A 13274-nucleotide genomic window follows, 5' to 3' on the forward strand; every position below is an offset into this window, starting at 1 on the left:
GTGATTTTTTTTTTTTAAACTAACATGAAAATATAAGCATTTTAACTTCTACATACAATACTGCCTTTTGTCATGAACATATTGATTGTCTCCAGATCTGCTTAGTTAGTAGTTTGGAGTAGTTTCATGCTTATTTCACAAAAATGTGAAAATGTGATTTTTTTTTAAGTTGTTGTTTTAAGTAATTTAAACTAAAAGGCCAATACAACAATAGAGTTTAAATTGCCTTTCGTAACCTTCTCAACAGCAGGAAACGTGTTTTAAAATATTTTCCTTGGGATATCTGGCTTTTCCCCTGAAACAGATGGAAAAATTCTTCACATAAAGATTTTCTTAGGTTTTAAATTAAAGAAAAAAAGCAAGAAGAGATGGGTTATCTGAAGACAATATATGTATACAATGAACTAAGGTGTAGACCTTAAAAATGATGCTACAGAAAAAAATACTTAATGTCATGAGACTTTATGACATTTTAAGTGAAAAAAAATCCAAATGTAGAGTAATGTAATGATCCTATTTTTCAAATATTCATCCCCCACCCCCCCCAACACACACACACCATTCTAGTATGGTAGAAAGAATGTGGACTTATGGATTAGTGAAATTTAAGTTCAATAATCCAATCTAGCCACTAGATGACTTTAAAAAAGCAAAATCTGAGCCTCCATTTCCTCCTCTATAAAATAGAGATATAAATATGCTCCAAGCATCACTGTGCTTCCAGTAATTACTCTACACAATCTCTTCTCAATAAGCCAGTCTGCATATTTTGAAGTATAAGTCAGATCACAGCACTCTGTTCAAAATCTTTCTGGGGGTGCGTGGGTGGCTTAGTTGGTTAAGCGTGTGACTCTTGGTTTTGGCTCAGGTTGTGATCCCAGGGTCGTGAGATTGAGCCCCACAACAGACTCTGCACTCAGTGCAGAGTCTACCTGAGATTCTTTCCCTCTCCCTCTGCCCCTCCCCCCATTCTCTCTAAACTAAATAAAATCTTTAAAAAAAATCTTTCTGTAGTTCTACACCTTATTCATCTTACTCAAATCCAATATCATTTCACATAAAACTCAATTCTTCTCAACAAAGTGGCTTTAGAGAAAAAATACCTCAACATAACAAAGGCCATATATGAAAAATCCACGGCTGACATCATACTCCATAATGAAAAACTGAGAGCTTTTCCTCTAAGATCAGGAACAAAAAAAAGATGTCCACTCTTACCACTTTTATTCAACATAGTACAGGAAGTCCTAGCCACAGTAATCAGACAAGAAAAAGAAATAAGAGGCATCCATATTAGTAGGGGCCAAGTTAAACTGTCACTGTTTGCATATGTCATAATACTGTTTGGAAACTGTGAACACTCCAGCAAAAAACTACTAGAAATAAACGAATTCAGTAAAGTGGCAGAATACAAAATCAATACCTAGCAATCAGTAGTGTTTCTGTAAACTAAAAACAAAGTAGCAGGAAGAGAAATTAAGAAAACAATTCCATTTACAATCACTCCCAAAAGAATAAAATACTTAGGAATAAACTTAACCAAGAAGGTGAAAGACCTGTACTCTGAAAACTATAAAACATTAATGAAAGAAGTCAAAGATGACACAAATGGCAAGTTATTTCATGTTCATGGATTGGAAGAACCAACATTGTTAAAATATCCATACTAACCAAAGTAATCTATAGATTCCATGCAATCTCTATCAAAATACCAATGGCAAGTTTTTTCCAACAACTAGAAAAAATAATCCTAAACATTGTAACATTGCACGTCAACTATACTCAAATTTAAAAAGTTAAAAAATACAAACCCTAAATGACTATAATGACTATAAAGACCCAAAAGATCTGTACTTCCCTTCTTCACTGTCTGACCCTGGTTGGTAAATGTCCCTCACCCAGTGCACTGCTCCAGCCACTTGCCTCCTGCAGGTTCTGAAACGTACAGGACACCCTCCCAACTCAGGGGCTTCGCACACATTTCCTGTCTGGGACAGTCCTCGCTAGATATCTGAATAGCTTTTTTTTTTTCTTTTTTACCTCTTGGGCTCTTTGCTCAAACATCACTTTCTCAGAAAAGCCTCCCCTGACCTACTTTCTTACAAAGTTGCTGGAGGAAGAGTACAATTTTAAATCAGGAGATTCTTTTGTGTTCTTCATTTTTTTTCTCCACCCCATCACTTCTGCTAGTTATTGCTCACTCATCCCTCAGATCTTGATTCAATCATTATTTCCTCAGAAAAACTAACACTGAGTAGATCAAATTCTCCCATTACACCCACTCATATCCCATGTCCCTACCCTTCATTGCACTTACCACAGTGGTCATTTTATATTTAATGTTGATTAATGCTTGTCTATCTCACTAGACTGTGACCAAAATAAAGATACATTTTTGCTCACTATTATATTCCCAGCAGTGGTATAATGACTGGCATATAACAGGTGCTCAATGTGTACTTTCTGAAGGGATGAACATGTTGCTATTGTACACAATGGCCATGAAAGGAAAAGATCTGATGATCTGGCATCCAGGGTTTCATCCACCATTGAATCTTATCTCAGCAGACAGGGTAGAGCCAAGTCAGAAAGAACAGCCCCAGCATAGCATCTTGTGCTCAAGCTGTGTCCTGGAATCAAGACTGAGCAGCTGGACTGAGCCACAGTACAGTCCTAGTAAACATGGGGAGGTCATAGTCATCACTAAAGATTGGACAGGGGATGGTGACGAAACCCGAAGACAGAGATTAACCCCTGAGACCCAGTACAGGTGGGAGGATCCACGTAATAGAAATGAAAATGGTGACATAAAATGCAGTGTTTTTTAATGCAGCCATCAAAAGTGTTTAGGAAACTTTATTCACACTCTGGTAAAATTCCTATTATTTAATGTAAGTAAAAACACAGGATCTATAACTATACATATACTATGATTGCTGTTGTATAAAAATTACACACAAAAAAATAGGAAACATGACAAAATCTTATCCAAAGATATCTCCCTGAGTGATGAGGCCATGAGGGGCTTTCCTTCTTTTCATTCTTCTGAATGCTATACAATTAACATGAATACTGTTAAAGTCAGGAATATATAAAAGTGGAGTGGGCATCTGCTGTTTTTGCTACATACATCTATTTATGTTTCTTCAGACTGCTGACACGTCATCTCCCTATGAGGAACCAGATCTTCCTCATCCTCCTCTCAGGATGTTCTTCGGTACAGTCTCCACCATGGTGATGTATTAGCAATGTGACTCTGATCCACACAGAGGAGATGCACAGACACTGTGCTTAACAGAGCGGTTGTGTGTTTCCACTGGACTTGAGCTAAGAGAATGTCAGGCCTGGAGCTGCTGCCCTTTCATGAGGAAGAATCTGTGGAGGATGGGCCACACATGGAGGGAGAGCATAGCTAAAAGAGAGAGAGAGAGAGAAACACAGTCCTGGTAACATCTTCAGAGTGCTATGAAATTGAGGCAGAAATGGTCATATCCCCAGACTTTTCAGTTACTTGAGCTATCCTGTCCTTCTTGTTTATTCAGTTTCGTTTGGGTCTTCTTGCAACCAATGAAGTCATGAGTAACGTGGGAAAATGGGATGTGCATGGGTGATGGGGACAGGCTGGGACATGCACAGGATGAGGCAAGCCTTTGCAACTGCCATGGCTCTGCCTACCACATAGTTTGGGCCTTCTGAGGAATCTGATCGACTGTGAGTGAGTCAGTCTGAACACCACATTCCAAGGGCAAATGATACAGTCCCACACCCTGTATCAGTCATTGTAGTCTCCCTGAATCAACAAAGGGCAAAACTGTGTGTTTTCTCTGAATACAAGTATTTCCCATTAATAATGTCCTCTTCCATATTTACAATACAAAAATCTCCCAGACATTATTTTGGTTAATACGAATGTAAAAGTAACTTCTAGGGGCACGTGGTTAAGCATCCAACTCTTGATTTCAGCTCAGGTCATGATCTCAAAGTGATGAGATGGAGGCCCACACTGGGCTCCGCATTCAGCGGGGAGTCTGCTTGAGATTCTCTCTCTCCCTCTGTCCCTCCCCCACCACACACTCTCTCTCTTTAAAAAATAAATTAAACAGTTACTTTTTTTTTTTTTTTTAAAGATTTTATTTATTTATTTGACAGAGACAGCGAGAGCAGGAACACAAGCAGGGGGAGTGGGAGAGGGAGAAGCGGGCTTCCTGCCGAGCAGGGAGCCCGATGTGGGACTCGATCCCAGGACCCTGGGATCATGACCTGAGCCGAAGGCAGACGCTTAACGACTGAGCCACCCAGGCACCCTAAACAGTTACTTTTTTAAAAAAAGATTTATAAGGATGTTGATAAAATAGTTAAATTCTACTTATGTAATCTGTGATTTTGGAATCACATGCATATTTTAAATGACAAAGAATAAATGATATATTCATTTAGAAATAATTCTTTTCCACTCTCACATTGTGCAACCACACTCAAACTCTCCACGGGCATTCGCATCGGCATCTGTATTTTCATGGGAGGCATTTCTCACTCAGAGTCACCACCATTTTTTCAGAGCACGTCATGTTCTCATCCTGTCGAGATGCAGCAATTTCAAATTTATTTATGGGTATCCCAAACCACAAGTGGCCATTGCCATAGCATTGGGGCAATTTTATTTGTCCATTCATTCCAGAGCTGTAGAAATGATGCCTTCATAACATAGCCACTTTCAATATTGCTTTTGTAAAATGATCGTTAAAGGGTTGTTTATGATTACCTGAAATACTTACAGTCTTGAAGGTATAGCCTCAGGAATAATTACTAACTCTGGTGCTACTTTTTTTTTTTAACCTTACAAAAACTAATTATGTTAATAACCTGTTTAAACATACAAAACTACCATTGATTGAGATCAGCCCAGACCTCATTTTTTAAAAACATTTTATTTACATATTTATTTATTTGAGAAAGAGAGAGAGAAAGAGCAAGCACGAGCTGGGCGAGGGGCAGAGGGAGAAGCAGAAGCAGACTCCCCACTGAGTAGGGAGCCCTGACACAGGACTCAATCCCAGGACCCTGAGATCATGACCTGAGCCGAAGGCAGATGCTTAAACCAGCTGAGCCACCAGGTGCCCTAAACCCCATGTTTTTAAAAGGTGTTTCATTATTCATAACAAAGTAATAGAGGAAGTGCCCCTTAATATCTTCAAATACAGGGTAAGAGAGAACTTTCTTAGTAACAACAACAAAAAAAATCAGCTTACGGCACCTGTGATATTTTGGGGAATGATTATAATGATCTTATGATTATAACTAAGATTACGCTTACCCATGGATTGGGCCCTTACATAGCACAGAGTCTGGAGGGTGAAGCTAATGTACAAATAGACACATGCACTTCAGCGTGATAAGCATTGTCAGATGAGAGGTATAGTGTACTGAGGAGGCATAAAAGAGGGACATTGTTTCTGAATTCCAGAAGGTCAAAGAAGACTGCCCTAGGAGAGAACAATTGGGCAGCCTCTAAATAATGCATAAAAATGAGCAAAGGAAGTGTGTGTGTGTGTGTGTGTGTGTGTGTGTGTGTGTGTGTGTAGGAGAGTGAAAGGTGGATTGCAGATGACAGGAGAAGTACACAATGCTGCAGGCAGACGGACTAGTATCTGCAAAGGCGTAGGTGAAAGAAACACTGCATATTTAACGATAAAAGTTCTATCCTTCTCCTAAAAGGTGAGTCAATGATTGATTGGTTGGGTGGTTGGTTGGTTGGTTGTTGCTATTGTTTAAATATTTCACTGTGTTGAGAGCTAGTGAGGACACTGTTAGAAACAACAGAGCCCCAAATTTTCAAGGCTCTAGTGTTTTCCAGGACAATATGGCATTTCCCCACCAGATGGGGAAATGCTAGAAATAAGCAGCATTAGTATTAAAGGCCATATTCGTGATCATTTTAAAAGTGCATGAAATTCCAAGATGTAAAATTCATTTCAAGGTGCTTTGTGAGCCAAGCCTTCCCAGCTCCCCTATGGGGAAAGCTTCTTGACTGAGAGATGCCCCCCACCCCTGGCTCTGCCAGCAGGTCTGTACTGCTAATAGCTCAGGACACAGGTGCTTGATGAGAACTGCAATGTGCTTCCTAAACTGGCACCCTCATTCAAAAATTTATTATGAGCCTTAATTGTGTATAAAGAGTGGTGCAAAGTGGTATGCGGGATACACGACTGAATGCATCATCAAGCTCCTGCTGGCCACCTAGGAGTTTGAAATAGAGGTGCTACATCATCGATACCTTCATTATCAGACACACACAATTGTATATCACTATGTGCGCCCTTGAGTTATTTTCTAATTGTTTCTTACATGCTTTCACAATTTATCAAGATATGGCAAATAAAAACTTTAGAAATATGAGAACTAGTGGAAAACCCACAGTTATAGTATGATAACCATTAAATTGTTTTTAGAGTCTCACAGATCAGATTGGTTTAAAAATGTAAAATACAGAACGTGTCAGCAGTTGAACCAACTGGGTGCAGAGCCTCTGGCTTGGATCTTTTCATATTTTCCTTCCTTAGAACTGATCTCAGAATCTGCTGCAAACTTGACCTTCAAGTGTTTGTTAATTAATTTCAACTCTTAAGGCTACGGAGTTGGAAGTGCACAAAGCCAGCCAGACAATACAAAGCCACACTGATTAGTGAATGATTTCCTTGAAGGAAATGTAGTCTAAGGTGGAAGAAGGGAATTTGGAATGGGAGTCTAGAGCTCTGGAATTTAGCCCACTTCTGACCCTGGGTAAGGTCATTTATAAAATGTGGGCACTGATCACACTGGTGGTTCCAGAATAGGACTGCACATCAGAGTCACTGGTGATGGTTGCTAAAAATACATATTCATGGGCTCTGTCCCATATTTACTGAATCATTAACTCCATGGGGTGACAGCTACACTTTTATAAAGCTTCCTAAGAAATTTTATGAAGTAAGACTAGCACTGGACCATTGGCCAATGTTTGGAAATCACTGAATTAGATGATCTCTAGAACTCAGTTCAATTCTAAATTTGTCTGGCTCTGTAATCATGTATAATCTTTTCTAAGTATGCCAAAGTAGAGGCTTAAAAAGGATTGGTTTACTGGTTGATCAAAAACACCTAAGTTGATAAGTCTATCCTAAATTATTTCTGAGATAGTGAAGCCAGACTATGCCTAAAATTGACCTGGACTTTCCCAACCAGCTGCATAAATGCCTAGGGAGACAGGCATGGTTCTTGTTCCTTGACATAGCCCCCAGGTAGCCGCAAGCTCTAAAGGCAGAGTTTCCAAAGATAATTCCTACCAAAATAATTCTGAATGGTAGCAATATAGCTGAAATAAAACTATGATTATTTTCAAAGAAAATGTAATGTGGGACTACATGGATTTTGCTTCAGAGGTGTTAGTTGGAGTAATGGTTTGTTACTGAGGGAGTTGTCTCAAATAATTAAACTTTTTGTATTGATTTTCTTTTAAATATTGCTATAAGGGCTAAATATGGTAATATATATGAGGAGACTTTTTAAGTTAAAATGTGCTATACAAATGATAGTGTTAAAAAAATTTTAGGGTTGTAGTATACATGGGAAGTGTATAAGCAATAGAATTTTTGATGGAAAATAACATCACTTTTTTGGGTAGTTATATTCCATAAACTAAGTTTGTGTTTTCCACCAGATGTTCCTGTTAAGGACACAAAATGGGTTAACATACCTCTAACATACCTCTCTCAAAATAGTGGTTTTCATTATTGGAGGGAGAACCCAGGCTGGAATCAGCTAGAAGAACTATTGCCCCTCACCTCACCTTCATCCCCAGCAGCACTGCTTTACCTTGTTCCTGAGGTTGTGTGTGTGTGTGTGTGTTTGGCATGAATCACTTGTTGAACTGTATCTTTTCAAAACCATTAAATATGTGATTCCTGAGCTTTCCTTTTTTCCATTTCAGAGATTTTATTATTTGGATCTTCCAAAATGGTTAATCCAAATTAAAACTTATCCGAAAGCATAAATAATTATAAAAATAATGATAATTCTAACAATGAAAAATAACTAGGCATCATTATGTCCATAGTAATAAAGACAATCTTGGATTCATAATGACTTTTCCATGGAAAAGTATAAAGCACATAACCTATTTAAGAATAGCCCAACAGGCAAAAATATTACAAGTTTACAAAGCTATTGAACTTGGGACTGAGTATGTTTCAAATGGAGTCCTGGCAAAACAGATTCACTACAATGTTCCTTTAAATACCAAGATCCCTTAGCACATTTAAAATCAACTCAATTTATAAACATTCAATGTATACTCAACTTTTCAGGAACTCATCTACTGCATACAATGGGATATATCTGCAAGAACTTATTTATCCTTCTCATACCCCAATTTCTCCAAAAGCATCATTTGCCACATTTTTTTTTTGAGAAAAACAAAAAGATAACACAGCATCTTGTATAAGCAGAAAACTAAATGAATGCTATTTGATGAGAGTGCCTGACAGTAATGATGAGGATTATAACGATGACAATGGTAAACATGAATTGTCCAAGGTCTGAGAATTAGAGGCAATAACTTTTTATTTGGAGAATAGAGATCTTATTTATTATACTCGGCTACAATCATGGTAACTGAGTATTATAAATAGTGTATCCTTTTCCAGTTTCTACCACATAATATCAAGACCTCACCATCAATGAGAAATGATCATATTAATGCATTCAAAAATTAAGTATCATAATTTTATCACGATTGACTGTGGCAGACTATGCTTGTTATTTACTCACTAGCTTTCCTTCCTTAGCACACCCCCTTCTTCCTAGCTGGCAGTGCCTCCTTGCTCCACAAGGGCTGATAAAGCAATGCTGCCCCCCAATTTTCTTGCATCCAGAGCACAGGTAAAATACCTAATGCATCAAGAGAAGTCTTCAAGAGGTTTGGGAAAGAAATTATCCCCTATTTCCTTTGCACAGAGTATGTAAAGTTGTAAAGACAGGGGCAACTACCACCTTACAAAATGGTGGAAGGAATCCAATAATGAAAACCACTATTTTGAGAGAGGTAGACCAGAGAGACAATAAATATTCAGGTGGACCAATCATTGTAAGGGGTGTAAAAAGAAGTGTGAAGGAAGGATTAATTCCCAAATTTATCCTAAATAGATTATATTAAATACTTATGTTGCAGTTTGATTTGTTATTGATGTTGTCCTCTCCAGATACTGAATGCCACCAGGGAAACAATCATGACATTTCCAATGTTGTGTCCCTGAAACCAAGAATTGTACTTGCAACACCAGGAGTACACAATAAATGGCTAAGTGAATGTTGAATGAAGACAGAATGAAATCATACATTGAATTACTATGAAAAATTGTCCCCTGAAATTTTACCAGTCCCTTTAATTAGTCAGTGAAGAAAACAGAATATAAAAATATTATTCTAATGATAGATGTAAAAATTTAAGGTAAGGTATATAACATACACAGATTTTTTTTCAGTTCTTTGGTCAATAGTCAACATATTAAATAGGTAGAATTGGAGAATCAGCTTAAATTCTCATGACAACTTTGTCACTTTCAGTCATATGACATCCAGTAGGTTGGCCCCCCATCTCAGATTCCTAATGGGCAAAAGGAATGATGACCTCCAGAGCTGTGACAAGTACCAGATGAGACAGCATGTATGAAAACACTCTATAATGTGTGAGTCTCAACGAGAAAAATCTTTCCAATATAGCTGGATGAAGGAGTTAAATCTATTTTAACATGAAACTCAAATTGTTTTGCTTTTTTATTTGTTGCTTTAGAGTCATTCGATGCATTCTGGTGCAAAGGGTAAACCATATCCACAACCAGCCAGAAGGAAAGTTATTAGGTTTTTAAAACTGGGTCTTCTCCATCCTTGAGGGGAGCTATTTCCCTTACTGCTAATATTTTGGCCTCCAGTGGGCAGCTCAGAGGCCTTCCATTGTGCTCAAAGTAGCAATTATGAGAGACAGAGAGAACTGGGCTTTTGATACCAGGAACATCATGTGGAAGCAGGAAAAGTAGTGAGACTAGAGGCATGGGAAAAGGATGTAGGGGACTGCAAATTCCAAAGGCTCTAGTCAAGAAGGTGGTCTAGAAGTGGGCCAGAACCTGGAGTCAACATGGTGGATACAGATCTCACCAGTTGACTTCCTGTGACTAGAAACTGCTTATGGGCTATAACCAAGATCAATGCCAACCAACTCTCTTTATGTGAAAGGATATTCACACTGTTCCAGCCTAGTGCTCTCATTAGCTGCTGTCCAGTGGGAGAAATGCCCAAAACCTGACCGGTCTACACAATTTTCTTGCCAAGCAACACCAAGGACACTGGCCTATCTGCCCTATGACACACTGGTAGGACCAAAGGGAAACCCAGCCATCTAGGAAACTACTACAGAAGAGAAACAAATTCTGAATAGAGGGAACTGAATTGGGTGGACCAGGGCTGGGTCAATGGAGAATGCATACTACCAGTACATTGCTACATGGCCAAACTCTAATTTTAAGATATATAATTGTAGGTCAGTGGGCTAAAAAATATAGTAGCAGTCCCACTGATTTGTTTTCTAAAATCTTATTGCACTTAAAGTGAATACTGAATACTTTAGCAGCAAGCCCTGCTTTGTTGATTATTATGTGCACAAATTTCTGCCATCCATCTTTTGGTTTTACAGTGGCACTGTTTTACATTGTTTTCCACGGGTGCCACCAGAGGCCCTTCCTTAGCTCCAACGTGAACCAACGACTTACTAAAACTCATCTCCTTGGGGCGTCTGGGTGGCTCAGTCATTAAGCGTCTGCCTTCGGCTCAGGTCATGATCCCAGGGTCCTGGGATCGAGCCCCGCATCGGGCTCCCTGCTCAGCAGGGAGCCTGCTTCTCCCTCTCCCTCTGCCGCTCCCCCTGCTTGTGTTCCCTCGCTGTGTCTCTGTCAAATAAATAAATAAAATCTTTAAAAAAAAAACACAAAAAATAAAACTCATCTCCTTGCTTCTAAAATGTACTCCCTTTTAATCAACTTGACACACAGCAATTAAACCAGTTTTTCAAATGTCCACCTATGTTCATTGCCGCTCCCTCTTCAAAAATCTTAATATTTAATTGTCACCAAAATTAACGTCAAGCTACTTGGGATCTGAGCTCCATGTTTCCGGTGATCTCATTTTCATTTCCCTTCACATTTCTTAATCTTTGGCCAAAATCCATTATTTGGTTGTCTGAACTCAACCCATGCATCAGCAGTTCCATATTCCTGTTCTTTGCTGCTGCCTGGAATACTCTCACTATTCATCCCCACCTGTTGAAATCTTACTCTTCTTTTAGGACTCACTGAATTGCTACCTTATCCTTTAAGATGTTCCTGGATGTCCTCTAGTCATCTCCTTGTCCTATAATTAGAAACCATACTGCTACATCATGAATTCCTTGGGACACATGGTAGACGCTCAAAAACATTTACTAAAGACAAGAAATTTGCTAGCAATCTTAGCCTCGAAACTATATGTTCCCACATCTTTTAGACAGTTTCAACCCACCCCTTCCACCCAGGATCTAGCACAGAACTGTGCTCACAGAAAGAGCTTAGCACATGTTTGAGAAATATTGGTCTGTTTCTTCGTTTCTCCTCTAACATTTATCATCACAGAGCCTTCCATATGGCAGGTGTTCGGTAAATACTTGTTCCAAACACAGGTGATTCATTGTCATCCAAACAATTTAACTACTGCTTCAAAAAAAAAGAAAAACAGCCAAACAAACAAAACAACATACTGAAATACTTGGTCATTCAGGTGGGACAGAAGCAATATAACTAATGGCACTTTTCTACCAGATCCTTCCACAGGTGTGGTCACCATCAGGAAGAATTGCTCCCTGGATATGTCCTGACACCAAGCCTTACACCCACCAAATAGTGGCATCATCCGTTCCACAAAGGGCTGCTTCTGATGGTTTGTCATACAGAACAGGATGAAAACTCCTTTAAATCTGCTGTTTTCCTCAGCTTGTCACAGATTCTTGTGAAGCATCTGTTCTTTACAAAACAGCGTGGGTTAATTCCAGGTACATACAAGCTTTGTAGAAATTTAGAGGATTTTGTTTGGCCCTCACAACTGCTTCCCCAGGTATCTTCAGTATCTGACTCCAACAGCTTCCATTTCCTGTTCCTAATTTATTAGTTCCCAGCTCTGCCCCCGTTCTTTAATTAAGAAACTCTTGATTTGTTCAACCTTTAGGAAATGCACAATTTCAACGTAAATTCTTTAACTGTGATAGTTACAAAAAAATAACAAGCCAGTCTCTTAAAAAGCCTGGGATACAAGCCATCAAGCCCTGTGATTTGGATCTGAACACATTTGTCTTATTTCCTCCTGCCCTTGTTACTTTCCTGTTTAGGAGCAATGAGTACTTGTCCTTAAATTCTGATGAGCTGAATGTAACAAGTTTCAGAATCCTATTTCATGTTCAAGGAGATTCTGAAGAAGAGGTGTCTTAACATCTTTGTTTGGAAAGTTTCAAACAAACATCGGTTTGTATCTGGATATTTAGCTCTTTCATTTTCATTTTTAATTGCCCACTTAGTGAAACAATCAATAGTCCCCAAAGGGTGACCTGCTAACTACAAAGAGGCATTATTTTCCACCTCATTTCCCTCTGCAGTCCTTGGATCCAGTGGAGACTACAGGGAGTTTTTGTGGGTTTTTTGCTGTTGTTGTAACAAGTATTCAAGTGCCTGAATAAATCCATCTTGGCACACAATACATAATATAAAATAAATCTTGTAATTACATTGATAAAGGGGCATATATGTACAGCTTGAGAGCTTTTCTATAGCAGTTGTTTTTTTTAAGATTTTATTTATTTATTTGAGAGAGAGAGAGAGAATGAATGGGTGGAAGGGACAGAGGGAGAGAGAGAAGCAGACTTCCCACTGGGGAGGGAGCCCAATGTGGGGCTCGATCCCAGGACCCCAGGATCATGATCTGAGCTGAAGGCAGATGCTTAACCAAATGAGCCACCCAGGTACCCCTATAGCAGTTATTTTGTAATTAATCTCAACATGAATATTGAAAAAAATTAGGATGGACTCTGAAGATACTGTTTAGAAAACAGATGCTCTCATTTCATGACATTAATATATTGTGTAATCTTTTATAAGAGAAAACCTAGGAAAAACTTGAGGGGATTTATTTTTTCCTAAAATATTTCAGAAAAAAAATCACTATGG

The sequence above is a fragment of the Phoca vitulina genome, unplaced genomic scaffold (genome assembly GCF_004348235.1).
Source record: "Phoca vitulina isolate PV1807 unplaced genomic scaffold, GSC_HSeal_1.0 scaffold27, whole genome shotgun sequence".
NCBI lineage: Eukaryota > Metazoa > Chordata > Mammalia > Carnivora > Phocidae > Phoca > Phoca vitulina.